At 47.8% G+C, this 13,050-nt stretch overlaps 1 long non-coding RNA gene across 1 annotated transcript; it reads left to right on the top strand.

Annotated features, from left to right (window-relative positions):
• The first annotated feature begins 974 nt into the window (after window positions 1–974).
• Window positions 975–9,692, top strand: LOC140843115 (uncharacterized). Its single transcript, XR_012120615.1, has 2 exons — window positions 975–1,474; window positions 7,059–9,692. It is a non-coding gene; the product is annotated as an uncharacterized lncRNA (long non-coding RNA).
• The last annotated feature ends 3,358 nt before the right edge of the window (window positions 9,693–13,050 follow it).

Below are 13,050 nucleotides of genomic sequence, written 5' to 3'. Positions count from 1 at the left end.
CATTAAACCCTATTTCACACCATCCCAAAACATTCCAGTCCTTTCCGCAAAATTCCACCTCGTTCTATTGCTTTCCAATCCGTCAAGGAAGGCTCCACTCGTTTCCAAACCACTCAGACACCCATCATTGCGTCGCATTTCACCACATTCCAATTTATTCCACAAAACACCTCTCCATTCCGAGAAAATCCTTTCATTCCGTCGAAGAGGGATCCATTCTCTTCCAAAACACACAGAAACCATCTATTGCTTCACAATACACCACATTCCAATCCATGCCACAACATTGCACTCCTATCCGTCGTCTCCCACCACCTTCTATTGCTTTCCATTCTGTCAGAGAAGGCTCGTTTCCATTTCAAACCTCTCAGGCACTCTTTGTTGTACCATATTTTACCCCATTCCCCTCACACTCACACTCACACAAACACACAGACACTCACACAATCCCGCAACCTCGCTCACGCACTCACGAAATCACACACAAAAACACCCCCACGCACTCTGAAACACGCCAACTCACACACACTCACTCACACACTATGACACACGCAATCTCACACAATCACACAAGTCTTGTATACTCACTCACAAACACTCACTCCTACTCACACACCTACTAACCCAAACACACTCACACACTCACACACACAGACTCACAGAAACACACACGTGCGTACACACACACAGACCCTCACTCACGTGCACACTCACTCTCACACACACACTCATAGACGGACACACTCACACTCAAACACTGTCAGTCCCACTCAGACATATCGTGAATCACACAATCTCACACACTCTCACTCACATACACACACTCACGCACTCTCACACATTCAAACACACAATTCGCACACACACACTCACACCTGCACAGCCACACACTTCCACAAACACTAACATGCACATTCCCCGTCAAACACACACAGTCACTCACTCAGGGTCTGTTGGGGGCCACACAAAGACAACAAGATGGCTACAGTTCATGAGGTTCCTGCTTCACTTCTTGGAGATTAGCTACGAGCCCGCGCGCGCCAACAAGGAAGCCCGCGCGCGCCAAGAGATACTCTTCTCCCCCTCCTTCCCTATTGTCATATACCAATCAGAATGTAACTCGCTGTGCCACCCCTGCTATGCAGCCAATCCCCTGCCTCCAAGTATCCTATGGCCCACTCTGCCCCTGAACACTGGTGTATATCTACCCCCGTCCTACAATAAAATTTGAAGGCTTGATCAGAATACTGTCTTGCCTTCGCTCTTCTCTCGCCCCCATTTTCTTTCAGGTCGGATCCCCCTCGTCCCCACGAATAACTAAGTCCCGCTGGACGGGACAAGTGGCGCCCAACGTGGGGCCAGAGGCGCGTATCCTTCGCAGGCGGACCCCCGAGTAAGATATCGTCTGGCCAGACCCCTTCTTGATGAAACAATAGGAGACGCCTTTCGCCGCTCACGGAGGTCGTCGTCCCTGGTGAGTACCGGCCGCCTTATAAGAAAATGGGAACTAGATTAAGTAAAGAAGCGGTCTTCATAAGAGACCTAAAAAGTTCGCTTAGGGAGAGAGGAGTTCGAGTTAAAAAGAAAGACTTGGTAAAGTTTTTTATTTTTGTTGATGAAGTCTGTCCGTGGTTTATTGTTAATGGCCCCGAAATTCATCCTAAAAAATGGCAGAAAGTAGGTAGAGATTTAAATGATTATCTTATCAAAAACGGCCCTGACTCTGTTCCTGTTTCAGTATTTTCCTATTGGAGTCTTATCAGAGATATTGTTGAAAATACTGACCCTGATAAACGTCAACTCTTGTCAATAGCAGAATATTGCCTCCGCCCCCTATCTCGGGCGGCCTCAAAATCGTCTCTTTCGAGTGATCCCCCTGCTCCAAAATCAGCTAAATCCCCCTCCCCTAGCCTGACACCATCTTTGCTCGGTGCCCTCCATGATACCCCTCCCAAATGTTGCATTTATCCGCCTCTCCCTCGAGATTCGGACTTTGTCGATACACAAAAGGTTTTTCCGGTCGTGACTAAGAGCCAAAATAGCGAACCTTTAGATCCGGGAGACGCGGCCGAACTAGAAGACGAGGCGGCCAGGTATCACAACCCAGATTGGCCCCTTGCCGCCCCGTCGCTTAACCCCCCTTCTTACACTCCCCCTATTCGGCCTCCCAATGTTTGCGCCCCGGCCTTTTTGCCCCCGTCGGCCCCTCCGCTACCCCCTCCGGCTCCCGGTCCTGTTAGCCCCCCTACCAGCACTGAAGACCTAATAGCACAGATAGTAGAACAAAGAATAACTTGCCATCTCCAAAAATTGGTTGTCTCCCAACCAGTTCGTCCCTCATTATCTTCGCAAAAAAGCCTCTCTAAGAAACCGCTTACAGCCACAAAACCTAAAAAACTGCTCTTTCCTGTTCTTACCCGGGCCTCCGCCCGCTCTGGCCCCACCTCCACAACACGTAGCCCGGAAGAAGGCGATCTTGAAAGCGATGGTGAAGACGCCCCTGCTGCTCAGGAATTAGAAAGTGAGGGGGAAGAGCAGGCTGAGCCAGAGCCGGCCGAACCTGCCGATGGCCCTAGAGAATTTCACAAAATCCATTTCAAAAGCTTAAAAGAGCTGAACGCAGCCGTTAAAGCTTATGGCCCCAATGCCCCTTTTACCCTTTCTGTTCTTGATTCGCTGTCTCGAGGAGGACATTTACTCCCAGGTGAATGGCTGCGTATAGTCCAGGCTGTGCTTACCCGTGGTCAGTTTTTAACTTGGAAGGCAGATTTTGCTGACCGCTGTCAGACCATCGCTGCTGCCAATGTAAAAGACCCTCATTCCCCAACAGCGTCCTGGACGTTTGATAAGCTTACGGGACAGGGCAGATATATCTCTGAAACCAGGCAGCAGCGCCTTCCCCTTGGTCTTTTATCTCAAGTGAAAGATGCCGCTTTGGGCGCTTGGATATCACTCCCTGCTTCCGGGACTGCTAACACTCCTCTAACTAAGATCACTCAAAGCTCGCAAGAAGACTATAGCGAATTTGTTAGCAGATTGTTAGAGGCCGCCGAAAGGACCCTTGGTTCCGCGGCTGCCAATGACAAGATTGTAAAACAGCTAGCCTATGAAAACGCCAATTCGGCATGTCGAGCCGTCCTCCGCGGTAAGACTCGAGACAAAACTCTTGATGAAATGCTGAGAATGTGTAGAGATGTCGATCCTTTTACATCCAAAGTCCAAGCCCTTTTAGCTGTAGGTGCCGCTGTTCAGACTCCCCCGGCTTCTTATCCTCCTTCCTTCCCCAGGGGCGCATCGCCTATGCGTAACTGCTTTAAATGTGGACAGCCAGGCCATTTCGCTCGCCAATGCCCTACCTCAGCTCCTCCTCCTAGAGTTGGGTCAGTCCCCGGTATTTGCCCTCGCTGCCATAAGGGGCGGCACTGGGCCAAAGAGTGCCGTAACAATCCAACAAATCCTTTTTATAGTACCACAAATCCTTTCACCCCCCCTTTTCAGGGAAACGGGCTGAGGGGCCAGCCCCGGGCCCCCCAGCCAATTCCATTTCAGCCGGCCTCGGGGAACAGCCTAGCTGTAGCACTCCCGCCCTCTATCGGGCCACACCCGGGAGTGCAGGACTTGACCTCTGTGCCTCCTCCTCAACAATATTAACGCCTGAAGAGGGAGTTACAATTATTTCCACAGGAATTTATGGCCCACCTCCCAAAGATACTTATTTTCTAATTTTAGGGCGAGCTTCCACCACAATAAACGGCCTTATTGTCCACCCTTCCTTAGTTGACAATGACTATACTGGAGAAATAAAAATTCTTGCTAGTGCTCCCCAGTGCCCTGTCAGCATTATGAAAGGTCAGCGCCTTGCGCAGGCACTCCCCCTCCCTTTAAGTACATCTCACTCTGCTATTCATAAGAAGCGAGGCTCCTCTACCCCAGGTTCTTCAGACTTATATTGGATCCAAGCTATTACTAAAGAACGCCCCACTCTTAAGCTTAAGATCCAAGGAAAAGTATTTGAAGGAATTTTAGATTCGGGGGCCGACTCTACGGTCATATCTCAGGCTTCATGGCCCTCCAGCTGGCCCTTACACGCTTCCTTGACCCATCTACAAGGAATTGGGCAGTCAAGAAACACCTTACAGAGCTCACAGTTACTAAACTGGGAAGATGAAGAAGGAAATACCGGATTCATTCAACCCTTCGTAGTTCCTGGGTTGCCAGTAAATCTTTGGGGAAGAGATATCCTTTCTCAAATGAAAGTCATCATGTGTAGCCCTAATGAAGTTGTAACACAGCAGATGCTCTCACAGGGTTACCTCCCTGGTCAGGGGTTGGGCAAACTAAAACAGGGAGATCCCAACCCGATACTGGCCACGCCTAAGATAGACCGCTCAGGTTTAGGGTTTGAAAAACATTTTTCGTAAGGGCCGTTGCTCCTCCTGCACTCCAGGCAGACAAGATTACTTGGAAAAGTGATGTTCCTGTCTGGATCGATCAATGGCCCCTTACCACTACAAAATTAAATGCAGCCATAGAGTTAGTGCAGGAACAGCTGGCTGCTGGACATATTGAACCTTCTACATCCCCTTGGAACACCCCAATCTTTGTAATTCAAAAGAAATCAGGCAAGTGGAGGCTCCTACAAGACCTCAGGGCAGTCAATAAGACCATGGTCCCTATGGGCGCATTACAACCGGGAATTCCCTCTCCAATAGCCATTCCTAAAGGGTATGTCAAATTAGTAATTGATCTAAAAGATTGCTTTTTCTCCATACCTTTGCATCCTGATGATTGCAAACGTTTTGCCTTTAGTATACCCATTACCAATTGTGTAGGGCCTTCTCCCCGGTTTCAGTGGAGAGTTCTCCCACAAGGAATGGCCAACAGCCCTACTCTTTGCCAAAAGTTTGTAGCCCAGACTATAGACCCCTTTAGGTTGCTCTTCCCCACTTTGTATATTATCCATTATATGGACGATATTCTTCTTGCCGGTCCTGACCAGCAACAGCTCTATGCGGCCAGTCAACAGCTAGTCACTGCCCTCCGAGATCGAGGACTACAAATTTCCCCAGAAAAGGTCCAGGTCCACCCCCCCCAACTATTTTTAGGCTTTGAATTATTTTCTAATAAAATCCTCACTCAAAAAATTCAGTTAAAGAGAAGCTCCTTAAACACTCTTAATGATTTTCAGCGTCTGCTAGGAGACATCAACTGGCTCAGGCCTTATTTAAAGCTGACCACCGGAGAGTTAAAGCCTTTGTTTGATGTCCTACGTGGAGACCCTGATCCTTCCTCCCCCCGCTCGCTCTCATCAGAAGCACAAAGGGCATTAACCATTGTAGAGCGGGCTATTTCTGAACAGACCATTAGCTACTTCTCTCCACATCTAAGTTTGTGGCTGCTCATTTTCCCTACCCCCTTCTCCCCTACAGGAGTCCTTTGGCAAAACCATCCACTATTTTGGGTTCATTTGCCAGCCTCCCCCCCTAGAGTCTTAGCTACCTATCCTCAATTAGTTGCTGCCCTCTTACGTTTAGGCCGAGAGGCAGCTCTCAAGTTGTTTGGGAAAGACCCTGAAGTTATAACCCTCCCATACAATACATCTCAATTACAATGGCTTATTCAACATGATGATGATTGGGCAATTAGCTGCACCTCCTTCCAGGGGACAATAGACAATCATTACCCTGCAGACAGATTAGTCCAGTTCCTTCAAAAGACCCCGGTTGTCTTTCCCAAAAGAACTAAAACCACGCCAATTGCTGGGGCCGTAATGGTGTTCTCTGATGGGTCCTCCTCCGGCATAGCCGCTTTCAGTATTAATGGGCAAGTTACTCGAATACAGACAGACCTCTCTTCTGCACAGCTTGTTGAACTAACTGCAATAATCAAGGTTTTTGAGCTTTTAATAGATGCCCCCTTTAACCTTTACACTGATAGTGCCTATGTAGCAACCTCTGTTCCCCTATTAGAGACAGTGCCTTACATACGTCCCTCTACAAATGCTTCCCCCCTATTCGCAAAATTGCAAAAATTAATTTTAAGCCGCGATGCCCCTTTTTTCATCGGGCACATACGCGCTCACACTGGCCTTCCAGGGCCGCTTGCCAAAGGCAATGACAGGGTTGATCTGGCGACTCAATTAGTAGCCTCTGTCACGACAGACTCACCCTTAGCTGCAGCCCAACGGGCTCATGAACTACATCATCTCAATGCTCACACTCTTAGACTCAAATTTTCAATCACCCGAGAACAGGCCCGCCAAATAGTTCGACAATGTCAAGGATGTCTAACCCTCCTCCCAGAGCCTCATAACGGAATCAACCCCCGGGGGTTAGTCCCAGGAGAGATATGGCAAATGGATGTCACTCATTACCCTCCCTTTGGTAAATTAAAATATATCCATGTGTCTATTGACACATGTAGTGGTTTCCTATGTGCATCCTTGCAAACGGGAGAGGCAACTAAAAATGTTATTACCCATGTCCTCTCATGCCTGGCATATCTACCACAACCTAAAATCTTAAAAACTGACAATGGGCCTGGATACGCCAGCTCTAGCTTTAAACAGTTCTGTGCGCAGTTAGATATTAAGCACGTAACAGGAATTCCCTATAATCCCCAAGGCCAAGGCATTGTTGAAAGAGCCCACTTAACCCTTAAAAACATGTTATTCAAACTTCAGTCGGGGGGAGAAGTACTCTATCCGAGAACAGGTAATGCAAAGACACTCCTAAATCATGCACTGTTTGTTCTCAATTTCCTTACTTATGACTCCGCGGGTAAAACCGCTGCTGATCGCCTTTGGCATCCCTCCACGGCAGATAATTATGCACAGGCTATGTGGAGAGATCCGATGACCAACACATGGCACGGGCCTGACCCTGTGCTCATATGGGGGAAAGGACATGCTTGTATATATGATGCTAAGGCACAAAATGCCCGATGGCTCCCAGATAGGCTCATTAAACTCCTAGACACAAATAGAGGCAAAAACAATAATAATTCCAGTCCAGGGCATATTAACCCCTGAGAAGCCTTCCCTTTCTGTTTATTTTCAGGAGGCAAAAATGAAGATATGTACACTATTGACCCTCGTCATGACCTTTCGCCCCGTTTGGACCCATCAGATTTCCAACTTCACCTGGACAGTCACCAATGAAGCAGGAGACGTCGTTTTCAGTTCTTCCACCTTAGCAAGTACCCCCCCATGGCCTGTTCTTGCCCCTGATCTCTGTGACTTGGCCGCTGGAGCTTCTACGGCCTGGGGGACCCCAGACATTTACTTTCCTTTTTCCACCTCCCCTGAGACCTACCCTGAGGGACAATCTACCACTTCTCCTGGGTGTAACAACACCCCTAGGAGAACCTACCTCAGAGAAACAGAATTTTATGTCTGCCCGGGAGCTCATAGAGATCGAGCCCTTAACTATAAATGTGGATATAGAGACTCCTATTTCTGTGACTCCTGGGGGTGTGAGACTACGGGAGATGCTAGTTGGAAGCCTAGCTCCACCTGGGATTATATAACTGTAAGTAGGGCTTGGAATCCCAAGCCTAACTCAACTGTTACCCCAGAATGTCAAAGCACCCAATCCACAAGAGGGCGATGTACACCGCTCTCCATTACCTTTACTGACAAGGGAAAAAGGGCCCCTATTGATGGATGGCTCAGGGGACATGAATGGGGGCTAAGGCTTTATGTTTCAGGAAAGGACCCTGGGCTCACTTTTAAAATCAAATTAATTCGATCTATTCCAAACGCCAACAAGCACGTTGTCCTTGGCCCTATTGCCCCTAAGGCAAGAGACCCAAGACCTTCTAACCCTTCTCCCCTGTCTACTAGTACTGTTTTCCAGGCCTTGCTCCCCCCGGTTTTACCCTCCACAGGCGAAATCCTTAAAGGCCTGGCTAATATGACTGCAAAATCCCTTAACTCCACTGGATATAGCGAGTGCTGGTTATGTTTCTCCCCCGTTCCCCCGTTTTACGAAGGGATAGCAGTTTTAGTAAACACCTCAGCAGACCTCATACTTACCAATGACTCCAGCAAGACTCGCTGGTCAGACCCCTCCCGTTTTTCAGAGACCTCTCCGGGTCTCACATTGACGCAGCTTTCGGGAATAGGCCTCTGTATACATAGCCCCCTCTTGCGTCTACCCCCTCAGCTAGTACCCATTTGTAACAGCTCCTTCTCACCCCCGCTGTCCTATGAATTCCTTGTCGCGCCCAACGGTACTTATTTTGCTTGCTCCTTTGGCATAACGCCCTCTGTTAACCCGCGCTTATTAATATCTAACAATGAATATTGTGTTTTAGTCATGCTCATGCCCAAGATTTTCATACATCCCACCGAAGATCTCCTTCCATATTACTCGGGCTCTACTCGCACTAAGCGTGAGCCAGTAACCGCCATTACCTTATCTGTATTATTAGGACTAGGAGCAGCTGGGGCTGGAACAGGCATTGCCTCCATAATTACTTCTAAACAACAATATTATGCTCTTAGTCAAGCTATTGATAAAGACATACAAAATCTGCAAGAGGGTTTAGACAGCCTGAAAGAATCTGTTGTCTCTCTCTCTGAGGTAGTGCTCCAAAATCGCCGAGGGTTAGACCTCCTTTTCCTGAAAGAAGGAGGCCTCTGCGCTGCTCTTAAAGAAGAATGTTGCTTCTATAAAGACAAAACAGGGTTAGTGCAAGATAGCATTGATAAAGTTAAGAAAAACCTAGAAGCCAGGCAAAAACAAAGAGAAAAGGATGAGGCCTGGTATAAAAACTGGACCTCTGCCACCCCTTGGTTAACTACTCTGATCCCCACCATCCTTGGACCCTTGGCAGGATTCTTCCTTTTAGTGTCTCTTGGCCCTTGGGCCTTAAGAAAACTGACAGTTTTTATTCGAGAGCAAGTTGACCAGCTCGTCAAGCCAGCGGTTGCTGTTCATTATCACAGACTTACGGCCTGTGATGAAGAGTCTTACACCGAGCCAACCAATGCTCCCGGTCTCCGGTTTTCAACTTTACAGGCGTCTCAACCATGGTACCATCGATTCTGGCACCGTACTTAATGTGGCCCATATGCTGGTCAGCCAGAGCCAGACATACCCCTAACTATGAGGGTATGGGCATCGAGATGAGTGCGAGACAAAGTACCGCAAGGGAGGGTTCTTCCTAGAACCTCTCTATTCCTCCCTGAGAATACGCCTGGCTTGCATAGAGGTTGGTATCCATATGTACATAAAGCCTTAACATATTAAAGTCAATTTGGCTTTCAGCTCTGCCTCTCCTCCCTAAAAGATACCGAGAGCATTTGCAGAATGTTACCCTGCTGGAGGAGCCAGGCCTCTATTCCCTCACTCGATTAAGGCCCACCTTTCTAAAATAAATAGAAAGAGAGGAGATGTTGGGAGCCACACAAAGACAACAAGATGGCCACAGTTCATGAGGTTCCTGCTTCACTTCTTGGAGATTAGCTACGAGCCCGCGCGCGCCAACAAGGAAGCCCGCGCGCGCCAAGAGATACTCTTCTCCCCCTCCTTCCCTATTGTCATATACCAATCAGAATGTAACTCGCTGTGCCACCCCTGCTATGCAGCCAATCCCCTGCCTCCAAGTATCCTATGGCCCACTCTGCCCCTGAACACTGGTGTATATCTACCCCCGTCCTACAATAAAATTTGAAGGCTTGATCAGAATACTGTCTTGCCTTCGCTCTTCTCTCGCCCCCATTTTCTTTCAGGTCGGATCCCCCTCGTCCCCACGAATAACTAAGTCCCGCTGGACGGGACAAGGGTCAAGTTCCCACTCTCAAACCAACATGCTCACAAACACACTCTCCTTCACTCACACAGAACCCCTCACACACATACACACTCACACACACTCACACACTGTCACACACACTCACACCCTCTCACACTCACACACTCAAACCCAATCAAACCCACAAGAGCATACACATGCACACACAGACATTCTCTTAAAACACTCAGGAAAATCTACTGCATCACATTAAACCCCATTCATCTCCGGTCCACAACATTCTGCTTCATTATCCAACAGTCCTTCACGTTGCATTGTTTCCCATTCCATAAAGGAAGTCTCCATTCTACTCTAAACCGCTGAGCTTCCCTCTATTGCACCACATTATGCCCCACTCCACTCCATTTCACGACATTCCACTCCATTCCACAACGTTCTGTTGCATAGCATTGCGTCAAAGAAGGCAGCATTCGCTAGGAAACAACTCAGGAACTCTCTATTGTGTCACATTGAACCCGATTTCACGCCATTCCACAACATTCCACAACATTCCACAACGTTCTGTTGCGTTCTCCTCCATCAAAGAAGGCAGCATCCACTTCCGAACCACTCAGGAACCGTCTGTTGCATCAAATTACATCCCATTCCACTCCAATTCACAACATTCCACTCCATTCTGCAACATTCCACAACGTTCTGTTGCACCACATTTCACGAAAGAGGGCAGCATTCGCTAATAAACAATTCAGGAGCAATCTTTTGCTTCTCTTTAAACCGCATTTCACGCCATCGCACAACATTCCGCTCCTTTCCACAAAATTCCACCATGTCCTATTGCTTTCCATTCCATCAAAGAAGGCACCGTTCGTTTCCAAACCACTCAGACACCCTGTATTGCGTCACATTTCCACCCATTCCACTTTATTCCACAAAATTAAACTCCATTCCACAACATCCACCGCATTCTATTGCGTTACATTCCATCAAAGAAGCCTTCATTCGCTTCCAAAACACCCTGAACTGTCAATTGCGTCACATTCCTCCCCATTCCACTCCATTCCACAACATTCCACTCCATTCTGCAGCAGTCCACAACGTTCTGTTGTGTTCCATTGCGTGAAAAAGGCAGCCTTCGCTAAGAAAGTTCTCAGGAACCCTCTATTGCATCACATTAAACCCTATTTCACACCATCCCACAACATTCCAGTCCTTTCCGCAAAATTCCACCTCGTTCTATTGCTTTCCAATCCGTCAAGGAAGGCTCCACTCGTTTCCAAACCACTCAGACACCCATCATTGCGTCGCATTTCACCACATTCCAATTTATTCCACAAAACACCTCTCCATTCCGAGAAAATCCTTTCATTCCGTCGAAGAGGGATCCATTCTCTTCCAAAACACACAGAAACCATCTATTGCTTCACAATACAACACATTCCAATCCATGCCACAACATTGCACTCCGATCCGTCGTCTCCCACCACCTTCTATTGCTTTCCATTCTGTCAGAGAAGGCTCGTTTCCATTTCAAACCTCTCAGGCACCCTTTGTTGTACCATATTTTACCCCATTCCCCTCACACTCACACTCACACAAACACACAGACACTCACACAATCCCGCAACCTCGCTCACGCACTCACGAAATCACACACAAAAACACCCCCACGCACTCTGAAACACGCCCACTCACACACACTCACTCACACACTATGACACACACGCAATCTCACACAATCACACAAGTCTTGTATACTCACTCACAAACACTCACTCCTACTCACACACCTACTAACCCAAACACACTCACACACACACAGACTCACAGAAACGCACACGTGCATACACACACACAGTCCCTCACTCACGTGCACACTCACTCTCACACACACACTCATAGACGGACACACTCACCCTCAAACACAGTCAGTCCCACTCAGACATATCGTGAATCACACAATCTCACACACTCTCACTCACATACACACACTCACGCACTCTCACACATTCAATCACACAGTTCGCACACACACACTCACACCTGCACAGCCACACACTTCCACCCACACTAACATGCACATTCCCCGTCAAACACACACAGTCACTCACTCAGAGTCAAGTTCCCACTCTCAAACCAACATGCTCACAAACACACTCTCCTTCACTCACACAGAGCCCCTCACACACATACACACTCACACACACTCACACACTGTCACACACACTCACACCCTCTCACACTCACACACTCAAACCCAATCAAACCGACAAGAGCATACACATGCACACACAGACATTCTCTTAAAACACTCAGGAAAATCTACTGCATCACATTAAACCCCATTCATCTCCGGTCCACAACATTCTGCTTCATTATCCAACAGTCCGTCACGTTGCATTGTTTCCCATTCCATCAAGGAAGTCTCCATTCTACTCTAAACCGCTCAGCTTCCCTCTATTGCACCACATTATGCCCCACTCCACTCCATTTCACGACATTCCACTCCATTCCACAACGTTCTGTTGCATAGCATTGCGTCAAAGAAGGCAGCATTCGCTTGGAAACAATTCAGGAACTCTCTATTGTGTCACATTGAACCCGATTTCACGCCATTCCACAACATTCCACAACATTCCACAACGTTCTGTTGCGTTCTCCTCCATCAAAGAAGGCAGCATCCACTTCCGAACCACTCAGGAACCGTCTGTTGCATCAAATTACATCCCATTCCACTCCAATTCACAACATTCCACTCCATTCTGCAACATTCCACAACGTTCTGTTGCACCACATTTCACCAAAGAAGGCAGCATTCGCTAATAAACAATTCAGGAGCAATCTTTTGCTTCTCTTTAAACCGCATTTCTCGCCATCGCACAACATTCTGCTCCTTTCCACAAAATTCCACCATGTCCTATTGCTTTCCATTCCATCAAAGAAGGCACCGTTCGTTTCCAAACCACTCAGACACCCTGTATTGCGTCACATTTCCACCCATTCCACTTTATTCCACAAAATTAAACTCCATTCCACAACATCCACCGCATTCTATTGCGTTACATTCCATCAAAGAAGCCTTCATTCGCTTCCAAAACACCCTGAACTGTCAATTGCGTCACATTCCTCCCCATTCCACTCCGTTCCACAACATTCCACTCCATTCTGCAGCAGTCCACAACGTTCTGTTGTGTTCCATTGCGTGAAAAAGGCAGCCTTCGCTAAGAAAGTTCTCAGGAACCCTCTATTGCATCACATTAAACCCTATTTCACACCATCCCAAAACATTCCAGT

Source organism: Manis javanica, chromosome 8 (assembly GCF_040802235.1).
Source record: "Manis javanica isolate MJ-LG chromosome 8, MJ_LKY, whole genome shotgun sequence".
NCBI lineage: Eukaryota > Metazoa > Chordata > Mammalia > Pholidota > Manidae > Manis > Manis javanica.
The sequence above is the reverse complement of the archived record's forward strand: the minus strand, read 5'-3'. Positions and strand labels throughout refer to the sequence as shown.